Consider the following 19,284-nt stretch of genomic DNA (forward strand, 5'->3'; position numbering starts at 1 on the left):
AGATATCTGGTCTTTAATGTAACATTTGGCTCACCTTCACTATTTTCTTTCGGGTCGGTTATTTCTCTCCGTGATCTTTTTTTCGCTTATTTGACAGTTTATCCACACCAATATCGCTATCGTTCTTTTTGATTTTATTGTATTGACTACAGCTGATTTTCCAAGATTGAGACGTGTGTTTGGCACACTCAGTGACAAATTATTAATATAGAACCTGACAAGTAAGGCTCTTTGTTACATCTCAAGTGATTTTCAACAAATTTTGCATTTTTGTCATATTTCTACTGCTATCTGCAGATTTTGAAGCCTGTTCTTGCTTTGATTAATGATTACATTTTGTTCCACTCTTCATATCGTTAGGAGAGGGGAGTGTCCGAGTACCTTCCGTTGGGTAGTGTGGTCGACCATTCGGTGAATTTCAGAAACAGAGTACTGTCAATAACAGTATGTGGGCATGTCCTTTTAGCAGGGTGTTAATTCGTGCAGCCAGTGGTGGTAACCTTGCTTGTAAAAAATGTTTCGATTTGATCATTCTTTTAGACATGCAACAATGTTTTATCAAATTTCAGAAACTGGTTCTACCGAATTGATGCGAACAAGTTGGATGATAGCAGTTATCATCCAACTTGTTCACACTGATAAAAATATAAATGTTGCAGTATAAAAATATTTGTAGTTTGTACGTTTTAATTCCCTGTTTGTATGTTGTATGACCTGTGCGGTGCTCCTGGACACGCCTCCAGATAGAACAGTGGTTATAGTTCCATCTTTTCTACATCGCTGGAAAAGGCATTAGTTCGAATCTCGCCTAAATGAGAATTTTTAAGCACATTTTTCACACCGCGGCCGAGTTAATGAGTCACGCAAAGAGTGCATTTTTTCTCCCGGAAACTTGGCTTTTTCTTGTAGAGAGATATTGAAAACGACCAGAGGTATACGGCATTATGAATCGAAGCCCCATAGACTTAGCTGACTCGGCGTTAATCCCAAGCAAGCTAACGTGGAGAACTCATATTTAGTCGACCCTACGAACCCTACATACCCTACGAACGAAGCGATGCCATAGAAAAAATTAGAGCTTCATTCACAAGAATCTGAAAATATGGAACGTTACTGAGTGATAAGCATTGGCTCTTAATTTTTTTTTTTTGTTAGCACAGTGCCAACTTTTATACAGAATATTTGCTTTCTTTCATAAATATGAATAGAAATAATAAACTTGTCTATAAACTCACTCAAGAGGGCGATAGCGCCCATGTTGAAGACCACTCTTCAATATTCCATAGAGCTTACTAGATACGACATCTAGTGTTAATCGCAATAAGTATTAGCAAATGGTTGCGTTGTTAAGATGTGTATGATAGAGTGTGCAGAAAAATTTGGTTTTGATTTTGTAATGGTACTCTGTTTGAGATTTCTGATACTGTTTATGGATACGTAACTTAAATGTACAATAGCTTATCACATGTCGCCGTGTAAAAATATTTGTGGTTTGCGCGTTTTAATTCCCTATGTGCATGTTGCACGACGTTTGTGTGGTATCAAAGTTCATATCAATGTATAGAACAATTCAGTGGCATATGTTTTGTTTTTCCAGAAAAGAAATGCTGTAGTAGTGGCACGTTATATACAATTAATATTTATAACTTATTAACTTCGTCTGCTTTTAAATAATGAAGATAGCGTGATATCGAGCTAGACTATAATGTCTGGCATGCTTGAACAGCTGCTTGAATATACATAGGTAAGCTTTGACTTTTATTCAGCATTAATATATTTTTTAATTAATTGAGTCAAAGTTTTGGAGAAAATAGAAGAACATTTCTGTATTATTTTTTTCTATGTAGACAGGAGACTAAAAATTTCATGCATTGTTGTTGCCTAGTGATGTGATTATAGTTGCTGCCTCTTCGGGTTTAAGTACCCTGTTCGGGGTCTAGGTTTGGTGGTAATTTCTCCAGGTCGTAGAATGATAGAACAAAAATAAAATTTCGATTCCATTTTGAGGTGAATTTGATATTAGTGTATATTGTTGTATGCATTTTTAGAATATGTACAACCTACGAAGCATCATGTATGGAGTTATCATACATACCGGTTTGATTGGGACAGTACTGGTTCCATGGCCCGAAAGGCATTACATTTGTACCCATTTTGCCCTGTGCAACAATTCAGAATAATATGGTACTTACGGCATTTATATGGATTTATAAAAGTATTGCCTGTAAGCAAGGCTGGTACCAGAATTAGTTTGGTCCACTCGGTACTCAATGCTGGTATCGAGGGGGTTTTTGGGCCTATTTTAATCGTGGGGATGGGTTTAATAATAAATTCCGTTAATTAGCCATTAGTCAGGAGTCCATACAATACAGAGAGGCAACACAAAGACAAACAGGATTAAAGTTAGATAAATTTAACCATGCTGTTGCTGAGGGGAGGCCCCTTGCAGGGCCGTATTAAGGATGAAATAGACCTACGGGCATATTTAAATTCGAGGTCCCTTTAATATATGTATATGTGTGTACAGTATATGTATATTACACACTTACATATAAATACAAATACTACATAGGTTTTTATATTTATATTGTGAATAATAATTCCCTTACAAAAATGTTAACTGAGGTCAAAAATGTTTTGCTTTTTGACTTGAAAAATAAAGTAATAATAAAAACAATTTTAATAGAAACTTTTAACTTATTTGTTATATAATAAAAAGGTATAAGAATAAAATTTAAACACATATATTTAAATGTTAAGTTTAGTTTAGTTTAGTTTAAGTATGCTTTTATATTATGCATTTTCTTGGTTTACACTTAAAATGAGGCCCCCTCTTCGTGTGAGGCCTCTGAACATGGTCGGTTTGACCATAGCATTAATGCAGCCCTGAGTCCAGTTAGGATTTTATGCCCAGTCCAGGACCCAGGTGTATTGCACTATTCCAATACCCAAGGCCTTGCCTATAAGTATATTTTAAAGTGCAGTTTTGCAATTTTAATAATTTAAATAGAAGGAAAGTAAACTGATAAAAGAAGAAAAGAAAGCTGACAAATTCATTGGTACATTACCAATGAATTTGTCAGCTACTGTGTGCCACAGTGCGGGGTTCTCTCTGCTCATGCTCAATAGCCACTAGTCAATTGGCTGAGTTTCTTTAATTAATGAGAGTGAGGTTATAAATAATTTTAAAATAATTTAAATTAAATCATTATCGATTTTTGGTTTTATTCTAAAAATAAGATTTAAAGATGAACATGAAGTGTAATGTGGTATTTGTAGTAGGGAACTTTCTAATGCACATGGCAGTTGATCTGATGTTACTGATCAAGCAACTTCTGCCTACTATCAAGAGCACTTGCAACTTCATCTACTCTTCAAATATATTAATTATTTTTTCAGTTACTCATAAGGTGTAGTTTTCAGTAACGATAAACAGTTCTGCCTACCCTCCCCCCAAATAGGTTGTAAGGTAAACAAGTATCTTATGAGTAAATGATTTATACATTTGGTATACAGCTTTAGTTTTTAATATCAATAAACAGTGTTGCAAGGTGTGTTTTTTTTTTTTATTTTTAACTATTTTTGCTTTTATGGGCACTCATATTCACTATTGAAAGATGATATTCCATTTTAACATTGCTCTTTTGGATTATTACAGGAACTCTGGTCACTTTCATCATGTATCACAGCGTTTTGAGTTGCTTTGAAAATAATCATGTGCCACTCTGTTTGAGCTACTTTAAAAATAATTGTGTCACTCCGTTTATCAGCTACTGTAAAAATAATTACATACCACAATGTTCATGAGCTACTTTAAAGAAAGGCCATGAAATTGACCTATCACAGTTTTTTAAAAGTGTATCTTTATTTTATGTTATATGTGCTAGTCGTTGAATTAGTATTTTTTATTATAAAAAAAAAACACATTACATAAGTAGGTACATAAATATCAGTCAGTGAGATATCTGGCATTGGTGTTTTTCAGAAATTCTGTTATATGTAATCAATGTGTTTGTTTTCATGATATTGTCCTTGAGTTTTGCATCTTTAAAGATAAATCATATATCATTTGAAAAGTCTCAACCAGAAATAGTTTATACTAACCAGAATTTAATGAGTTAAGTTTTAAATATGTAATTAAGTAATTGTTGCATTTTTTGGGTGATTACTGATTTGTAAGTCAAGATATAAGCTCAACAGTAACAGTTTAACCAGTAGTGCAATGGATCAAAAGTGTTGTTTTCGTTTTTTTTGTTACTTTGGTATATGCGATTGAATCCAGATATAGTTTCTCCCACCAAATATTCTTTGATTCTTTTGGCAGAAAAATTGAACAAAGTAATATAAATAAAAAGCATATCATCAGGAAGGAAATTTACTGATTAAATAAACTAACCACTTATTGTTAAGCTGGAACCTTATTTTTGATCTTTATAAATAACTTCCACAATCCATTTGGATCACAAATATCATAGAATCCGGCATACCTCTGCGTAAAATAAAAAATGACTGCTTTGCATACATGCTGTCAAAGTATACCAGAAGTGTAAATTATAGTACTACTTTTTAACATTTATAATACACATTCTCAAATATCTTTTAATACAGTTGATTTTTTAAAAACATTTATTGCAAAATTAAATAATCTTTTTCATTAAGCTTTTTCACTTGGCATCAGCAAGGTCCTAAACTGGAAACTAGAAATCTGTACAAGTAAATTATTTTTCCCAAAAATCCTAAATCCTTTAATACTTTTTCCTAATAAATAACATTTAACAATTTTTTTTTTTAGTTGGAAAGTAACTTTAAAAAATGTGCACAGTATAGGCTCAATCCAAACTCAGAACACGTGATCCTACTCTGTAAGATTAACCCTCTGATTGGTATTTATGTTTGTGGCTTATATATAACTATATATAAATATGCCTGTGGTCTGTTTTCTGATGGCAATGGAGATGCATGGGAGGATAAAGGAAGGACTGGAAAGAAGAATGATAGTCATATCAAATGTGCAGTATCGGCTTTTCATTTGACAAATAAGCATTCCATGCTTAAACTAAATGCTGCTTATGAATTAATAAAGACGATAGTGTCTTTTGCTTTCACATACAAGGCACTGAAGCAGATGTGGCAGTTCTTATTGTCCCAACCTACTAATAAAACTAAAGATCCTTCACATCTCTTTAGTTTTACTGGTTGCTTTGAGTAATAAATATTGCTCTAAATAAACATCTTTTAGTCTAAACATAGCCTTCCTTAAAGCACAATCTTTATGAGGATTGACTTGTCCTGACTATTTAAGATTTATGTGCATTCATTTTATGCAAATAAAATTTATGTACAGGCTTATAGGATTTTGCCTAGTTTTACTTTAGTACAATAATTTTCTATAGGGGGAACCCCATCTTACAAATTCTCAACTATGTGGAGGTACTAGGATGATAATCCTCATGTGCTTTGAGACCTCTACTGAATTTTGAAAAGATGGCAACTGTAGGTATGAGTAGAGAATGTGTTATAAATATCCTCCAAATGTTTATTATTGAGAATTCTCATTGTTCTTTACAGACAAGGGTCAGCTCAAGTGAATGATTTTTTAAATGGTTGAACTTATGAATGGCTGACTGTTGAAAAGGGCTGTTAGGCCCAACGTAGCCAAGTGGTCAGAAGTGAGAGTGCAGTAGCATGCGCTCTTTGAGAGACTGGGGTTCAAGCCCATGACTGCTAAATACGATTAACGTTTGTATTGATAATTTATTGTAAATTGCTCTGAACTGGTGGTTGTGCTGGAGTATAAACAAGAACATTTTTTTTTTTTAATTAGGAGTGGAGCCTTTCCCCATAAGGTTTTTAGAAATTCTTCAGAATGCTTAAATATATGTTAAAATGTATCCACTCCTTTCAGAAATGCTGAATGCTTTAGTGCTGGGAAATGTTTTAGAAAAACATAAGCCTGTCTAACCCATGTGCTGTGTGGGCCCACTTCAAGATGCATCACACTGTCATTCAGGTAGCAAAATATCTGGACTCACCAGTTGGAACAAAAGCAATGGTAGAGGATTGAGTTCATCCCCAGCATCCTAATATCTTTTGGTGAAAATTGAAAAAAAAATATTTTTTGTTGTTGCATTAAACACCAGAAAATTTGTGCATTCATATTTTAACTGTACATTTAGTCCACATTCTGTGGTAAAAAAAAAAATAAAAATAAACATAGAAACTGAACCTCATTCAATCTTAGTGAGTTAAGGATTTATTCAGTTTTGAGGCTGTGGCTGTATGCTCAGTGTTGAGGGCATTCTTCCTCTTGAGGAAGAATGCCCTGCACATGTGAGGGGGCATAAATTCAAATTGAGGAAGGATGGTTGCAAGATATATGTGTGGAAATTTGCCTTCAGCCGGTGGGTGGTTGATCGTTGGAACAAATTTCTATCTGTTGTGAAAATGGGTAGTTTGAATAAATTCAGGGGAAGAATTAGTCAAATTCTTGGAGGAGATGAATGGGTGAGGTGGGTTGGTGGTTTTTTTTTTTTTTTTTTTTGGCTGATCTATAAACTTGCTTCCTTGCATATCAGTTACCACTGTTAATACTAGTGCTTATTTGATTCAGAATATAGAATACTGAATTCATTAGTGACCTTGAGTTCATTCTTGTGGCAGTATGACTAGTGCTCCTGATTGGCTTCTTTGTCTGCTTTTTTTGATATCACAGAACATCTAAGGAAGAGGAAAATAAAATTTCCTCTTCCTTCATGGATAAAATCAGTTACAATCATTCTGGTAGTAAAATTATTAATATTATTTGAGACTTCAACTTAGGTGAAGTTAATTTCTGACAGTCCTGATTTTCATAAACTGGTGTCAGTCAGCAAATATCTGGATGGCATCAAGCTGTTTCTTCCATCTGGCATTGTAAAGTCTCCATTATTGACATCTCATCTTGTACAATATTGCCCAGGCACTTTTTTTTTGTTGATAGTTCTTTGCCTAGCAAAAGACAACTTCTTGTATGTGGTGTTTTATTGCAGTGTATTATTGTTAAAATGATTATTTTTGTAAGAATATTTAACCTTTAATTGCAAAAATATACTAAGTTATTAATGCATATTTTGGTATTCTGTATATATTTAAACTCCTCTTTAGAGTGTAGCTGTATACATAAATCTGTTTTTTTTTGTTTTTTTTTATTGCCTATAAATCTCTATCCCCGTACTCCCTCTTCCTTACAAGAATGGCATCTCACTGTGCAAAAAAAAAAAATTTAACGAAGAGTATAAGCTAAATACGTTTTAAGGCTAAATACGTTTTAAAGCAGAGCACCCAGTTGATGTGGGTGGCCAGTGTAACGTTGAGTCAGTTTGGTGTGACATAAGCTCTGGGAAAACGAAAATCAGAGTAGGAATCTCTTATGGTCCAAATGACTGTGATGAGTATAATGAAAAAATACTAAGGTAAATAGAATAGGACAGTAAATCAGAATGTCTTGTAATGGAGATTTTAATTTAGTAACAAATTTTCTGGATTTTGTGGATGACTGATTCCTACAGCAGCATGTCAGAGAAGCAACAAAAGAAAGCAATACTCTTGATGTTATTAAGAATCTCCAGATAAAAAGGAATCATTTACTAGGTGGCAGTGATCATAATGTTGATGTTGGATATAGATCTGCTTAAAGATATGATGTCAAGGGTAAAGAGAACAATTTTGCTTTTGTAAAGGCTGCCACAGTGACCATAGACAGTTTTTAAATTCTTTTCAGTGTGACCAACTGGTCATATTACCAACTTATCATATTACCAACTGGAACTTTCAAATGGGAAGCATTCAGAAGTAATCACAGAAGGCACTAACTTTTTTCCACTAAGGGAGATTGAAGTTTAAACCTAAATGGACATCGGCTAAATTGCTAAGACTAGTGAAAAAAAGAAGAAAAGTGCATTGTTTGATTATAAATTAGCAGGAGACACACACTTACAATAAGTAAAACTAGTTATTTGTTATTGTTATTTGGTTTTTAGGAGCATTAGCAACTAAGGCCATATTGCTCAGGGAATATGCGGTGGTCATTTCCTGACTTTTCCGCATCCTCCATATTTGGTGGTGATGGGCTCGAACCCTGGTCTAATCAAGAAGTGTGTGCTACGCACTGCTCCTCCTTCCCACCTGGCTATGGAGGCGCCCATAAAAGTTATGATGGGTATTTGTTTGGACGTTTTTTTTTTTTTTTTTTTTGTTGGGTAAAACTAGCCTGCAGTCAAGTCACTAAGGGGGGTTAGGCAAGCTAAGGCAGATTGTGATGAAAGGTCTTTTGCTAAGAATGCAATGAAAAATATTAAAGAATTCTTTGATTATGTTAACACTAGAAGGAAAGGGATGAACGACTTTATCTCACTAGAATGGCATAATTGTTGATGATCCTGTTCAGGTTGCTGACAAACTGAATAAATATTTTGCGCCTACATTCACCTGAAAAAAGGTTTTTAAGGATTGGAATATGAGAAGTACACCAAGTTATAACTTGGATCTAAATTATTTTGTGATAACTGGGAAGAAAGTGGAAGAGAGATTGTTGAAACTAAATGTAAACAAGGCCCTTTAGCTGATGGATTCTATTCAATTATATTAAAAGAAGTAACAAAAGAAATAAGCAGGCCATTAGGCATAATTATGACTGGATCCTTAGGTCTATACTAGACGAGCGCTTGAAGCGTAGCATTGGCAATGCCTTCAAACGCCCAGTTTTACAGGAAACAGAGGGTAAAGGCATGTAATCTAGATGGGTGCTTCGAACGCCGTGTTAGACGACGTTAGCTAGCGTTGAACGCCTGCCACCATGTTGGAGACGTTGCAAGCGCAAATGCCTTGGTGTTTGTATAGCCTGAGGAGACATTCTCCCCGTGCATGGGGTGGTTGGCCTTAATTTGTTTGTTTATTTGTGAGGTGGAAATGAGGCCTCCCTTGTACAACATATCATTAAAAGACTACTCCAACAAAGAAATATTGAAATTGGAAAAGAAATGTTTCTGAATTGGGATGAACTATGTAATGATGAGAAGAATCAGAAAGCTCAGTTCTGACCTTTTATTTATTCTAAATATGAATTTATTTTGGTACTGTTTCATTAGTTAACGAAATACAAGTTTGTTCATTTGCAGAGACAGTTTATTGGTAGATTCCTCTGGTTATCTGTGTATGGAATCATGAATGTATATAATTTAAGTTAATAAAGAACCTTATTATTATTAAATAAGATCAAAACAGTAATCGGAAAACTACTGAAGAATATCCGCTGCAACAGCACAACTAATGTCAGTATGCGGGCTTTGTCTTTTTCCAAAATGAATTTTGAACCTTTCATTTCAAACATAACTTCAGCATCTTTCTTTTTTTGAAAAGTATTATGAAAGTACGCAGTAAGCCGCAAAGTAGAGTCATTGCCAGCGTGATATAGGGGGAAAAAATGCACGTAACCATTTCTTGGCATAAAAAATATGACTGAAAGATTTTGCAACGGATTGTTTTCGAAAAATGAAAAGATCGTACTTCATTTCTTCAATGTGTATTGCATCTATAAGAAATAGCTTAACGTATATATATCTTGAACTGATAGCGAAGGTATAAAGTAAAACTAGATAGCGTAATACGAAACACTGTATTTGTTAGCTTATTATAGTATTATCAATTAATAAAAAATGTTATTAATCTTATTAAATTTCATTCTTAATTAAATTGTATTTAAATGGAAATCATGACCCAGACTAGAGCTGCGAAGTAAAGATCACTGACTAGCGAGAGTGCTGTGGCTCGGGGGAGAAACGAAGGGGGCGATTCTCCAACGTATCACAGTCTCAAAAAATATGCGAAATGTGTGCCGACCTTTCTAAAACAGGACATGATCTGGCCAAGGAAGATGTCTTTGTGTGTGCTAGGTGTCTGGAGTGTCAAGAAATTAGGTGCCGACTCAGCATTCTGATGGGCGTATATGAGAGCTTGAGATGTACGGTAAATGCCCTCGAAGAAATTAATACGAGGGGTCCATCAGGCTCTCAGCTGCCCAGCTCAATGATAGAACTCATTCCTGTGCATCAGGCAACACAGAGGCAATCTCCAAGGCAGAATGCGCTGGTCCCAAAGGAACTAGTTATTGTTGGTGACTATTGTCAGGGAGATGGGGAATATACTACGGTATGTAAGAAGGATAGATGGAACCAGGGTGTGTGTGCCAGAGGCAAATGTTGATGTTGTTGTAGAGCAGATATCATCTTTTCAGGGCACAAAAGGTGATATTGTTGTACACGGAACTAATGACATTAAGAGTAAGAGATCTGCAGATTTACTCAACAAGTACAGGTCAATGTCGAAAAAAAGTCACGAGTTAGGGTTGAATGTGAAAGTGCCTGCAATTCTGCCCAGACACGATAGGAGGAAGTATATGATAGCCTTGTCAATCAATTCAGCCCTGGAGAGATTGTGCAAAGCTCAAGGGGTAGAATTTTTTTCAGCCTGGTCTGTGCTTGTTGACAGGAGAGACTCCTTCTACAGGGATGGGATACACTTAAATAGAAAGGGTGCAAGAATATTTGCTGATGCTATCGAGGCAGTGTTAGGTGGATTGGAAAACTGTTAGCATGGGGGATACACAGACTAAAAGGTTAATAGTGGCCGCAGGCAGAGGCAAAAGTGATTCTTGCACTGCTTCTATTAGAATGGGCAGCAGACTGGAAAGCAAGGTAATGGAGATTTCCAGGAGTGCTGGGAGTCAGGGGAATAAGTAAATACATGGGCTGTGTTAGGATGGCTAGTAGCAGGAAGAGGTGCATGTATACTTGCATGTACACTAATGCTAGGAGTACAGTTAATAAATTTGATGAGCTTGAAGTGCTAGTCAAGACATCAAAGGCAGATATTGTTGGGATATCAGAGATGTGGTGTCACACAGATATAGGCAGTGCACAGTTGGAATTTGAGGAGTATAATGTGTATAGGAAGGATAGACAGGATAGGAAGGGAGGAGGGGTTATGCTGTTAGTTAAGAAACATAAAATCTAAGAAAGTGCATCCAATTGATGCTGGTGGATAATGCAGTGTTGAGTCTGTTTGGTGTGAAATAAGCACTGGGAAAGGAAAAACGAGAGTAGGTGTGTGTTATAGGCCTAATGAATCTGATGAGTATAATGAGCAGTTTTGCAGAGAAATAGTGGGCCAGTAAATCAGAATGTCTTATAATGGGAGATTTTAACTTTCCAGATATTGACTGGAACTTGCGATTGGTCACTCGCACACTAACAAGACTTGTGGATTTATTGGATGACTGTTTTCTACAGCAATATGTTCGAGAAGCAACCAGAGGGAGTAATACTCTTGATCTGATTATCAGTAGTGATTCTTCATGCATTAAGAATCTGCAGATAAAGGAACCACTGGGCGACAATGATCACAATATATTGATGTGGGAATTATTTAAAAATGCAACTACCATCAAGGCTAAAGGGAAGGGCTTTTGCTTTCGTAAAGGTGGCTACAGAGGTCTCAAGACAGTTTTTAAATTCTGTACAGTGGGATCAACTGATGATTGTTACCAACAGTGAATTCTAAATGGGAAACCTTCAAGGACTTAATTTTGGAGGCTACTAGGCTTTTCATTCCAACTAAGAAATACTGTTTAAGGTTTAGGTCTAAGTATATGTCAGATGAATTAATGAGGCTAGTGGCAGAGAAGAAGAATGTATGGGATGCATATAAAGTGTCAGGCGACACAGAAGCCTATGGCAGGTATAAGTTAGTTTGTAATCAAGTTGCAAAGGAGGTTAGGCAGGCGAGGGCAGATTATGAGAAATCTCTGGCAAAGGATGCAAAGAAAAACAGCAAGCAGTTCTTTACTTATGTAAACTCTAGAAGGAAAGAGATGAATCAGATTGGGCCACTTAACATAGATGGGTTGATTATTGATGATCATGCTCAGGTAGCTGATAAACTGAATGTGTATTTTGCGTCTACATTCACACATGAGGAGTTATTCAATGAGGGGGAGTGCCAGAAGTTTATCAAACGTGGAGGAGAAATTGTTGAAGTTAAACATAAGAAAGGCACCTGGGTTGGATGGGATCTATCCAGTTATATTAAAGGAGACAGCAAAGGAAGTAAGCAGGCCCTTGGCCATAATTATGAGAGCTTCCTTGGGCTCAGGGGAGGTCCCCATCAACTGGAGGTGTGCAAATGTATCACCAATTCACAATGGAGGTTCAAAAGGTGACACAAGTAACTACAGACCTGTTTGTTTAACTTGTGTTCCAGGGAAAATAATGGAATCACTGGTTAAAGAAGCATTGCAAGATCATCTAGACAAGACTGCAGTAATAGTTAAGACACAGCATGGGTTTGTCAAAGGGAGGTCTTGTCTGACCAATTTGATTGGTTACTATGATGTGGTCACAAAGGAACTGAATGCCAAAGAAAATTTTGATATCATATACTTGGATTTCAGGAAAGCTTTTGATACTGTTGCACATGGAAGACTGCTATACAAATTGGAGAGGTGTGGCATCAAGGGTAAGCTGCTACAATGGATAAAGGGATGGTTGAGTGGGAGATGACAGAGAGTGGTAATCAATGGACACTGCTCCTCGTGGACAAATGTTATTAGTGGAGTTCCCCAAGGTATTCGGTATTGGGCCCATTGTTGTTTTGCATATTTATCAGTGATATTGATGAAGGTATATCAGGTTTAATGTCCAAGTTTGCAGATGATACAAAGGTTGGCAGGGATGTTAGCGACAGTAATAACAGTATGCTACTCCAACTGGATCTAGATAAGTTGGGAAAATGGGCTGAGAAGTGGCAGCTGAAGTTTAACATTGACAAATGCAAAGAACTGCATATGGGTAGCAATAACCGAAGAGAAATGTACCAACTGGGTGGTACTACACTCAGGGAAGTGGAAAGTGAAAAAGACCTGGGGGTAATTGTGCAGCCAAATATGAAGTTCGCTGGCCATGGAGCCTTATCAATGATATATAGGAATTTTGTTAGCAGGGACAGGGAGGTGATAATTCCGTTATACAAGGCAATGATCAGGCCACACCTAGAGTACTGTGTACAGGTCTGGAGGCCTCATTTTAGGAAGGATGTAGAGTTGCTAGAACGAGTACAAAGAAGGGCAACAAGATTGGTGAGGGGAACAAAGGGGTGCTCTTATCAAGAAAGGCTTAAGTTCTGCAAATTGCAGTGCTTGGAGAGTAGGCACCTGCGAGGTGATCTGATTGAGGTGTATAAGGCCTTGAATTAGTTGAGCAAGCTGAATGCTGATGGGATTCTTCGTCTTGCTCAGACTAAGAACCTGAGGGGGCACAGTTTCAAATTGAGGAAAGATAGTTGTAGAATAGATGTGCGGAAATTTGCCTTTAGCCAGCGGGTAGTTGATCGGTGGAACAGGCTTCCATCTTTTGTTGTGGAAGCTAATAGCCTAAATAAATTTAAGGCTGAGCTGGACAGGCATTTGGAATGAATGGAGGGATGAAATGAGAGGGTTGTTGTTTTTTTGTTTTTTTTTGGCTGATGTTACATAAGCTTGCTTTCTTACATCATATGCCTCTACTAATGCTAATGCATCTACTAACACAGAATCAAGGAAATTCATCTATTAGAAGCCACACTGGAAATGGGATAAACTGGTGTAAAACTGATAATACTGCAATGTGCATTTGATAAAAAAAAAAGGGAAAAAAAATTTTGCTTTATTGTAATTGTTTTTAGGGAACAATATGGTACAGCACGTTTTCTGGATGTATATTTGACATTTTAACAAAATTTCAAGAAAACATTTCTAAAATTCGAAAACTGGTGTCTTCTCATGAACATTCGTAAAATCAAACAATACTAGTCCTTTATTGCACAGAAAGTAATCCGATACAGTGTGGGTAGTGGAGAATATTTTCTGCTTCAAATGGATGGAAAGTACTTCTCATTATTCCATCTGGAAATAGTGTTGAGTGGTGGGAAGACAGTAACATAAGCGTTTTATTCTGAGAGGTTCTGTGCGGTAAAATCAAATAGGAAGTTACCCTTTATGTTACCAAAAGTAATTCTGTAAGACGCCAAGTCTTGCAAATACCTTAATCTCTGAATAAGAATAGTGGGTAGAATTAAAATTTTTCAAACAAAGAAAACAACATTTCAGAAATATTTCAGTTAGTGGGAGTTGCCTGTCGGTACAGCACATAAGGCATAGATGCACATATCGCTATTGATTTCTGCATCACAGTACCAAACTTTGCATTTTTCTCATTAGTTAACATTAGAAGTTCATCAAAACTCTGTATCAACATTCTGTGAAATAAAAAAAAAACTTCCCAGGAGACTTCCTGTGTGTTTCAAACATAATATAAAACTATCCTCTTTTTAACCTATTTGAATTTTCTGGATGAAGCCACCATCGTAGTTTTCTCTTTCTACTCGCAATCAACACTACTGTATATAGAAATGTGCATATGATATCGGTGTTTAGATACACCATAGATAACTCTTAAGAAACTACAAAGTAGTTGTTGGCGGCATCATTTGCTCTTTCTCATATTGTGCTCTGCCTTCACGACTAGTTGCCATGATATTGCACTACCTCGAATAAGTAACGCTTCACTGATAGAGAAGACTATTGTTACTTATTCTCAGTTGAGTACCACCACCCAGACAGCACTGTTTCATGGCTATTGGCCAATCATCAGTGGGTGGGCAGATACCCTGGTATTGCAGACATGACGACCCAGTTGTGAAGTTAATCACACAATATGAGAGATGCCAATAGGTGTAGATGTCAATATTTAAAATAAATAAATGCACAAGGCATAATACTTTAAGAGTTTGGTATCTATATATGATATCGGTGTTTAGATACACCATAGATAACTCTTAAGAAACTACAAAGTAGTTGTTGGCGGCATCATTTGCTCTTTCTCATATTGTGCTCTGCCTTCACGACGAGTTGCCATGATATGATGAGAATAAGTAACAATAGTCTTCTCTATCAGTGAAGCGTTACTTATTCGAGGTAGTGCAATATCATGGCAACTCGTCGTGAAGGCAGAGCACAATATGAGAAAGAGCAAATGATGCCGCCAACAACTACTTTGTAGTTTCTTAAGAGTTATCTATGGTGTATCTAAACACCGATATCATATATAGATACCAAACTCTTAAAGTATTATGCCTTGTGCATTTATTTATTTTAAATAGAAATGTGCAGCACATCCAACTTCCATCTTGAAACTGGGAATAGAAAAAGTGAGTCACTGATGACACAGAGTAGTAAGATACTACTCTGTGGCTGGTGATATCCAGTGAAACATTAGAAGCACTCCGTCTAGTTTGAAATGATCTGACGTTAGGGGTGCTACAAGTAGTTGGCTGTTTTGGAGGTGTTCACGATGCCAGCTGATGCTTGCACTTAAAGCACTTTTCTTGTACAGCCCTTAGACTTAGAGAATCCCTGTAGATTGGAATGTCTCTCCCCTATTCACAGAGGAGAATCAAAGAGCAAAGTGATTAATACTGAAATGTAAACTTGATTTCTGTTCCAGGGAAAATAATGGAGTCAGTGCTTAAAGAAGTATTGTGGGATCATCTTGATGTTAATGAATGCAGTTATTAGGAAATCACAGCATGGATTTGTTAAGGGGAGATTTTGTCTGAACAATTTCATTAGCTACTATGACACACTAACAAAGGAATTGGGCGGAAAAATAATTTTGACATCATATTTGGATTTCAATAAATCTTTTAACACTATTCCACATATAGAACTGCTGAACAATGGAGCAGTATGGCATTATGGGCAAATTACTGCTATGGATAAAGGAATGGTTCAGTGGGAGAAGACAGAATGGTTATTAATGGACACTGCTCTTTGTGGGCTAATGTTATTAGTGGAACACTTCAGGGTTCAATGCCGGGCCTCACTGTTTTCAATATTTATTAATGATATTGATAAAGGCATATCAAGCCTGTTGTCAGATGATACAAAAGTTGGCAGGGTGGTTAATGGCTGCAATCATGGCATACTGCTGCAACAAGATCTAGAAAAAATTAAGTTGATGGACTGAGAAATGGCAGTTGATATTTAACATTGCAAGGTGCAGCAATATGGGTAGTAGTAATCACTGAATAACATACCAATTAGATGGCACCATACTCAAGGTGATGATGGATTACAAAATAGATCTGGAAGTATTTGTAGGACAGATTTATAGTCCACTATAGTTTTCTGAGACTGCAGACATGCTACTAGGGACAGCTCATGTGGTTTTGTCAAGTGATATACAGGAACTTTGCCAGAAGGGAAAAGGTGATTATCCCATTATATAAGGGACTGCAGTGGTTGGACTGCACCTTGAGTACTGCATACGTCTGGAAGCCTCATTTTAAAAAAGATGCAGTTCTCTTAGAATGGGTGCAGAGAAGAGTATCCAGATTAATCAGGGTTAGAAAAGGGTACTGTTATCACAAAAATTTCGGTTCAGCAAATTGCAGCAAATGGAAATTAGGCACTTGTTTTAGACCTTGCAGTGGTGGCACTACACTTGTGAAGTCCATTTTTGAAAATAAGGAGCCAGTGTTAATTATTGGGGATAAAAATCTGCGATTATCTATACCTTCCTAAATATAGACACATTTTTACTGGGTATGTCTTTTGAAATTTTTTTTTTTTTTTTTTTGATAATTTTCCCAGAGTTATAGCATGATTGCACCCAGCAGGTACAATGCCACCGTAGTTTTTGCTGTTTTTCACTGGCAGTGGTGTATCTTACTAGTTATGCTATAAAATATTTCACAAATAGCCATTGCTGGCTCTGTTGATGTTTACATAAAATAATGATTTCACAACAAGTGATTTACTCTCGATGCAGTTTTTGTGCAAAAGTTTTTATAACATAACTTTCTCTTTCACTGAATGTTGGATGTTTAACCTTTTTTATTTCAGTTTCATGTTCGCTTTAGTTATTTCTATTCAGATAGCTAGATATTTATCTAATGTACACCGAAAGGACAGAATTCATGGGATACCTGGTTCCTGGGCAATGTGATGCATCACTCCTCTTGCTAGTGGACAAACCCACTGCTTGGCAGGTGTATAGGCACACTGCATTCACATAGATGGTAATTCGATGTCAGTAGGGATAAATGTTGTGAATTAACTGAGTATTTCATACTCAGTTAATTCAAAACATTTATCCCTGCTGTCCCTACTATCCCTGCTGTCCCTAATAGGGATGATAACATGTGCCCAACGCATAGATCACTCTATCGTGGAGGTGGTACAGAAATTGCACTATTCCCGTTGAGTAGTATCGAGTGTATCGGGAATACGCCATTTTCGGAATAACATCTCATCGTGGACAGCACTGTGAGTGGAGAAAGGTGGTAGATGAGCTTGAGTATGTCTTGCATTGTTTCAGCCAACCGGAGAGCTACAGTCGCATAAATCGTCACCGACTTCCGAATTCTATAATTCCTGCTCTCTCTTTTAAAGCATTCCGAACATGTGCTGCCACCAGCCAATATCCATTTACTGTCTAACTTCAAGCTCACAGAACCAACTTTTCTTCGTCCGTTTATTCATTCACCTGCCGTTTTCTGGAACAACCTTCCTTCATACATATTTCCTGAAAATTACAGTCTACAGAAGTTCAAGTCTAATGTCAACAGATAATCTTATTTTGTCTTCTCAACCTCCAACCCAAGCATGGTACTAAGTACTATAGGTTCTAATACCTCATGTTTGGGGTTTTCATAAAAATAAAATAAATAAAAAAAATTCATCAAATAATCCTATTATCTTAGGACCTCTACAAACATTCCAAGCAGTCATGGTACTTTATTGCATTCAGTATCTTGTGCATACTTTTACATTTCTTTCAAGCCAACAGCATAAATTAGAGAACCTGATGCATTTCCATTGCAACAAAACTCCTTTTAAACGTAATATAAATATACACTATTCCTTAGGATTGTGTTCATTGCTTAGTTTGCTCAGAAGACCACTAACATCTTAACACAGCAGACTATTTTGAAAACACTTGATTTTTTTCAATAGACTGTAATTTTAGTTCCTGCTTCAAGGAACTTCCACTGTTGTAACTTAGACCCAAGGCATTCTTCTTGCTCTTTAGATAAGTTTAAATCAAAAAGTAAAAGAGATGATATTACCAGATCACTTTCTTACTTATGAATACCATACTTGCATCTACCATGCATGCAAAGTAGTAAGTAGTTCATGGTGTCTTGTCAATGATATACAGGAATATTGCTAGCAGGGATAAGGAAGTAATTGTCCCCTTGTATGGGGCAATGGTCAGGCCACACCTTGAGTACTGCATACAGGTCTGGAGGCCTCATTTTAGGAAGGACGTAGAGCTGCTGGAATGAGTACAGAGTAGGGCAGCGAGATTGGTGAATGGAACAAAGGGTTGTTCTTTGAAGAAAGCAAATTGCAATGGCTGGAGACGAGGCACCTGTGATTGATTGACGTGTATAAGGCCCTGAATGGGTTGAGCATGGTGAATTCTAATGGGATTCTTCCTCTTGCTCAGATTACAAACCCGAGGGGGCATGAATTCAAATCGAGGAAAGACAATTGTAGAATAGATGTTCGGAAATTTGGGTTTAGTCAGCAGGTGGTTAATTGCTGGAACAAACTTCCATCTGTCGTTGTGGAAGTTAATAGCTTAAATAAATTTAAGGAGGAACTGAATAAACTTTTAGAGGGAATGGATGTGTGAAATTTTTTTTTTTTTTTTTTTTCTGCTGATGCTACATAAGCTTATATGCTTGCTTTCTTGCATCACATGCCTCCATTACTATTACTGCTACTACAATAACGACAGTTTTGAAACCAGAAAGCCAAAAATCTATAAAAAATTTCAAAAATGCACAACTATAAATACCGGATAAGATGTAAAGAAACAGCACAGTCAATCAAAGATCAGAGTTCTCCCCATCTACCATCTAAGCCAATCAGGGATGTGGTGGCCAGAGATAAGAGGAGAGGAACACTTAGTTCTCTTATTGGTGTACTATTGTTGGGCCACTATTCTACAGTGTCCATTTGTGAGTTTTAATTAAAGATTGTTGATTAAATTAATAAAATAAGAGCCGCCATTTGTAGTAAGAGAAGTGCAGTAAAGCCAAGTGAATGTGAAAATATTGCTAAAAAGGCATGTAGACTTCTCACAGAGAAAAAGATGGAGGTAATTCGTAGAATGGAAGATGGTCAGCCATGTCCTAGTTTGTTTA

At 36.5% G+C, this 19,284-nt stretch overlaps 1 protein-coding gene across 1 annotated transcript in view; it reads left to right on the plus strand.

The window, feature by feature from the left end:
• The first annotated feature begins 1,341 nt into the window (after positions 1 to 1,341).
• The window catches only part of MED14 (mediator complex subunit 14), a 306,818-nt gene continuing 288,875 nt past the window's right edge, over positions 1,342 to 19,284 (plus strand). The window contains exon 1 of the mRNA XM_090375928.1: positions 1,342 to 1,744. The gene's annotated coding sequence lies outside the window, so the exon portion shown is untranslated. The remainder of the gene's footprint in view (positions 1,745 to 19,284) is intronic.

Source organism: Mastigoproctus giganteus, chromosome 6 (genome assembly GCF_048544385.1).
Source record: "Mastigoproctus giganteus isolate SK-2022 chromosome 6, ASM4854438v1, whole genome shotgun sequence".
NCBI classification, from domain to species: domain Eukaryota; kingdom Metazoa; phylum Arthropoda; class Arachnida; order Uropygi; family Thelyphonidae; genus Mastigoproctus; species Mastigoproctus giganteus.